Here is a 6,238-nt window from a genome sequence, read left to right on the forward strand (position 1 = left end):
GAGAAATGCCAGCCACCGCCCAAGAAGCAACAAGATGCCAGCAGATCGGTAACGCCACAGCTATGTGGCAACACATAGATTAACAGGAATGGGTTAAGATGAAAGAGATAGTTAGCAAGAAGTTGAAGCCATAGGCCATACAGTTTGTAATTAATATGAGCCTCTGTGTAATCATTTTATAAGCAGCTGCGGGACTGCAGAGCTGGGTGGGACCGAGAAACTTCCGGCTACATTTGGCACCCAGACATGGTAGCAAGAATTTCCACCTAAAACCTGAGAAAGCTTTAAAAAAAAAATGCAGCTAAAAACATGCTTCCTAGTTGTGTCTCTCAGGCAAGCTGTGATACAGAGACCCCACAGTTTCAGTGTGGCAGGTTCGTGGCTTGTTGGCTTGAAATACAGTGTGGCAGATTCCTGCCACAGTACACAGAGCTGTCTCCAAGCCGAGAAGCACACTGCATGGTGGATTTAGCTTTTGCTAGTACAGACAAAAAAAGAAAAAAAAAAAGTTTTCTGGGCTACACACTGCAGGATGGAGGCACAGACCCACTGGTTCCCAGAGCTGGTGTAACAACTACCTCCGCCATGCTGGGAAGCTGAGGGGGCGGAGTCAGTAGCCATCTCCTAGCTACATAGATTAACAGTTTAAACTCTGGATTAACAGTTTAAAATCTCCCCTGGCCAGAAAAGGATTATAGATTCACAATAAAGCAGAACTAGATGGAATAAAATGCTAAACAGTTTACACTGTGTATAAAAGGTACATAGGCTTGAAAGAGAGAAGAAAAAGGATATAGATAGTCATAAAAATAAAATAAAGTCTTAAAAAATAAAATAATATATAAAATATAATAAGGCACATAAAGATGGAAATTACACAGAGAGTCTCAATTGTGTTGTCTTTGGGATTTTTAACTGGAGACATTTGTTGTAAAGGCTGCTGAGTTAATATACATATATTAAAGGTATCTTGACTTTAAAATTTGGATCTATGGAAATGTTGCTTTGGAAAGGAGGCTCTGCTTTTGTTTCCACAGGAAGCAAGAGGCTGTGGATTTGTTCCAGGTTAAGATGGATCAGATTTTAATCTAAACCTTAACAGATGATATCTATCAACAAAGGTTATAGCCAGTCTTTCCAGGACTTGACCATTATCTTAAATTTTCTCAGGATCTTTATAAGATTAACAGCACCTCCAATCAGCAGGAAGTAGTCTAGAGAACTACATTCACACACACATACACCCCGCCAAAAAATGGATTATGAATGTTTATCTTTGTTTAGGGGTTTGGTTACAAATTGTTATTGGTCATAGTCAATCTCTTTCTAAAAGAAGAAAGGGGGATAGGATATAGAAATGTATGATATAGAAATGATAGGATAAAAGGGTAGATTATTGAATCTGCTTTAATCCAAGAAACAAGTTAATCTCAAAATACTTTACATTGGTATGGATTTCAGGTTTTTGATACAAATTTAAAGTTAATTTTATTATACTATATATATATATATATATTTCTATCTTGTTTAAAGTATTATGTTTATGCAGCTCATTTAAAAATGTAATGTATAGTTAAGAAATACAAATTAATAGTCATCTATAACAGTCAAAACTTAGTCATGTTAGTTAAGTTTCCTGGGTATACATAGATATATTTCAATTAGGTAGGTAATCTTCAAATACTTCAAAGATCTACAGAATATGACATTTAAAATGTTTTAAGAACTTAGACTTTTCTGGACATTGAGACATGTCTGCTCCTGGCAGCACCAATATAAGTCAGAGAAGATGATGGGCATCAAAGAAACTCTGTATAGGAGTTTGCTTTCTTTATGGCAAAAGTTAGCCATCTGGGCAAGAAACTACTCTTGCCTGGACTGCTTGATAAAATGTTGTATCGACCGGACATGAAGGATCATAGGAAGGTGACCACTGAACTTTGCAAGATAAGGTGGTCCTTCAGGTTCTTGCTTCACAGAAGAAACTGAACATGGAGAGAAGTAACTGATGAACTTTGTCAGAATGGGTGGAACAGTCCTTAAAATTTCCTGCTTCACTGAAAGCTATGCCAGACTCTAGCCTGTAGACTGAAGATGGATGTCCCAACATTGCAAAGGAACTTTGGGTGACCAGGCAGTCAGATGTTTCTGTCATTTCTAGAATTTTGGAAGTTACTTCCTGTTTACTCAGGTACTATTATATCCTTCTGGGGTCTTTGATGGAGTTGAAGACTAGTTATAATTATAGTTTTCCTTAGTTATAGTAAAAGATAAATTAGATAAAACATTTTAGACTCACAAAAATAGGATAAAATACTTTTACTTTTGCCAAATACAAATAGACTAGATAATGTAACTGTAATTCTTGCTTGATAACTGCTTTGTCATAGTCACCATGTGGTTGCCAGGAATTGAACTCAGGACCTCTGGAAGAGTAGCTAGTACTCTTAACCTCTGAGCCATCTCTCCAGCCCCAAAACCTTCCTTTTTGATTAGACAGAAAAGGGGAAGTGCTGTGGGATATCTTTCTGTATGCTGTGAATATGTGTGGCTCCCATTGGATAATAAATGAAGCTGTTTGACCTATGGCAAGAAAGCTTATAGCCAGGTGGTAAATCCAAGCAGAGAGACAGAGAAAAGGGCAGAGTGGGGAGAGATGCCAGCCACCACCCAAGGAGCAACAAGATGCCAGCAGACCAGTAATACCATAGCTACGTGGCAACATATAGATTAACAGGAATGAGTTAATTTAAGATGAAAGAGCTAGTTAGCAAGAAGCTGAAGCCATAGATCATACAGTTTGTAGTTAATATAAGCCTCTGTGTGATTATTTTATAAGCAGCTGCAGGACTGCAGGGCCGGGCGGGACCGAGAAACTTCCAGCTACACCAGTCTGGTCTACACAGTGAGTTGCAGGGCAGCCAGGGATACATAGAAAGATCTAATTTCAAAATTAAAGAAAAACGTTGCTAACATAGATCAGCCGTCAAGTGGCCGCACTGGGGCACCACTCTCTCTGCAGGACCAGGCTTGCTCAAACGCCCATCTAAGCTGTCTCAATTTGGGTTTGGGGTTTGCTTGGGTTTTTTCCCCCTTGCATTGAGTAATCTTATGTAGCTAGTGAGGTTTTTCCATTATTACCACTGAGAATGAGACAGAGCAGGAAGGACAGAAAAAAGTTCTAGGCAAGACCAGAGTTCTCTCCAGTTAGTTTAAGAAACCATGACCACATCGGCTTAACAGAAGGCCTCTTGCCAAGTTAGGACCTCACCTCTTCGAAAAGATACTGAAAGAAAGCAAAAGGTTTCACCCTCCACAGGTGGCAAAGCCCACACACTTTAACTCTGGCAACTCCCTCAAGGACTCATTGAGAATGAATTTCCAAGACAGTTGTCCTCCGGAGAGCAGGGACAAGAAGCTGGATTCAAGCAGGGGAGTCTGGCGTCCCCTTCCCAACTGTCTCAGGGAGCACTGTGCCCAGGTATGACAGAACATTCGAGAAAAACTGCAGCAGGGGCTGGAGCGGCGGCACAGTGGGTAAGAGCACCCGCTGCTCATCAAGAGGATCCAAGTTCAGTTCCCAGCACCCCCGTCAGGCAGCTCAGAACTGTCTGTAACTCCAGACCCAGGGGATCCATCCCCCTCTTCTGGCTGCCGTGGGCTCTGGACTGACATGCATGTAACCCCCACACAAACACATAGGCACATAATTAAAAATTAATCTTAAAAATTAAAAGAAAAATGAAACTAAGACCGGCCTGTCCTTTGCCATCTCTTCCCTCAAACACTGTTTGCATAAATCCCCCCTAACCAGAAGCCTAGTAAAGCTGGTCATTAATGTTCAGGTCATCTCCAGTAAAACCATTCCCACACATTAGTCATGTCTACAGTCACAGTGCGCTCTTCTATAAACTTCTCCGTGGAAATGTGCTCCCGTCTCAGTATTTTCTCAGCTAAGAAGTAAAATAGTTTCACATATTTAACATATTTATAAAGTGATGAATAAACTGAAGCAGGGTTAAACAAATATTTAGGAACAACGGAGGAGGAGGTGGTTTTGGCTCAAAGAAACCCAGGACTGAAGGCCGGGTTTCTTCTCCCTCTCTGAAGGTTCCGTCCGGTGGTGTACTTTCAAGGCTGAGCATGCAGAACTGGTTTTCACAGCAAACACTAAGCTGCCCCCAGAGCACAGAGTATCGGAGATGAACTTCACCCAGGGTGAGCTCGGATGTGGGAGAGGACAGGCAGCCTTTTCCCCTTGCACTAGCTGTCTTCCCTGAGCTAAAACTTCACCCTTAACACCAAGGCTGACTGAGCACACGTTCTAAGGAGCATTCTTCTAAACGGAACACGTAAGCAGGGAATCGGAGAAGGAATTGCTTAAGCAGTGAGTTCCTTCGAGGAGGTAAAAGGTTTGGATGGGAGGGAGGGAGGGTTCGTCACACAGTCACTGGCTGTAACTTGAGATCTGCACCCCTCTCCGGGCACCACTCTCTGTGGCTGCATGGGGAGTACCCATCCTACAAACAGGAGGAGCCTTGCCTGGGCTTTGTAGGCTCACAGCTGGGCCATTCATGGAAGCTGGGATGGAGCTGTTCAAAGGGCTTCCCAGTACATGCTGAAACAGCATGAAATGGCAGATGTGTGTCTTCAATACAGGAATCACAGCAGCATCACAGAAGGGAGTGGATAATCACCACCTTCGGATCCTGGGCAAAGAAAAAAGTCAGATTCATTTGACAGAGATGTCCCGGCATCCTGACTGGCTAGTCATTTATTGTTCACTTATATAACTCAGCAATTTCAAAATCCTAATGATTCACCCTGGGCTGTGGTAGCACGTGAGTTAGGAGAATCACCTTAGGTCTGAGGCTAGCCTGGGCTACAGAGAATTCAAAAACAGTCTATATACAGCAAGACCCTGTCTCAAAAGACAAAATCCATACAAACAAAAATACTCACCAGGGCCACCTGATTCAGAAAACAAAAATAAATTTATTTTTCTTATTTTGTGTGTGTATGTGTGTGTATGTGTGTGTGTGCACGTGCGTGCGTGTGTGCGTGCGTGCGTGCGTGTGTGTGTGTGTGTGTGTGTGTGTGTGTGTGTCGGGGTATATGCATGTGTGCAAGTGCCTGAGTCCAGAGGCATCCGATCCCCCTGCAGCTACTGGAATTACAGACTACCACGAGCCACCAATGTGGGTGCTGGGAACAGAACTCAGGTCCTCCTCAAAAGCAGAGCCTTCTCAACAGCTGAGCCATTTCTCCTAGGCTCCAGACCCTGACTTTGACTGGAACGAAGTCACTGCAATTAGAGCACAAGCCAAGTCATAGGCAAGTTATATGGGTCCCTGTGCAACAGCCTTTCCGTCTACAATCATTTACACCACGATCGGGTACGCCGGGGGTCCAGAACCTTGTCAGATACTCTGAACTGCAGCTGAGCAAACAGAAAAAAAACAGGATGACTGAAAAAGAAAACAGAACTCAACATGCTCCTTTCATGAGTCACAGCTCCCATCTTATGGCATAAGCAGTTCTGCCCAGGTGGCCACAGTGCTAAGCATGACACCCTAGAAACAGCACGTTCTACTTCTGTACAAGACTTGCTAGCAGCAGAGTCATGGGAGAGTCGGGCCAGCAAAATGCTCCAAAGTGCATTAATCTGCAGATCAACCCTTGACCAGCCTTCTGAGTCTAAAACTTACCAAAAAAAAAAAAAAATCAGCAGTAATGTATCACATGCTACTCCAAACCAAGACATAAAATTAACTGTCCCTAATGGAAAAAAATGCATGTACTCATCCCATATAAATACCAGTGACTTCTCAAATAAATAAAAACACCTTCTTATCATGAAGATAAAATTAACCACTGAAATAGTTCAATAAGGCATTTAGGGGCCAGGAGGTTGTTCAGTAGTAACAGTGCTTGCCACTCAGTCTGATGACCAAGTTTGAGCCCTAGGACCCACCTACATGGTAAGAGAACCAAATCTTACAAACTGTCCTCTGACCCGCCCCCCCACACACATACACACACACACACACACACACACACACACACACACACACACACACACACACGATTTTATTTTTTAACCTAAGAAAGGATTTGAGGATAAGTACTAATAGACGTCATTGCTGGGAATTTATTTCCAAGCCTTGATTAAACACTATTTTGATGTACAACAGAAGGCCATCAAAGCAGAAGGAAAGACGCCGACTTACCTCAGTTT

Source organism: Peromyscus leucopus, chromosome 14, assembly GCF_004664715.2.
Source record: "Peromyscus leucopus breed LL Stock chromosome 14, UCI_PerLeu_2.1, whole genome shotgun sequence".
Lineage (NCBI taxonomy): Eukaryota > Metazoa > Chordata > Mammalia > Rodentia > Cricetidae > Peromyscus > Peromyscus leucopus.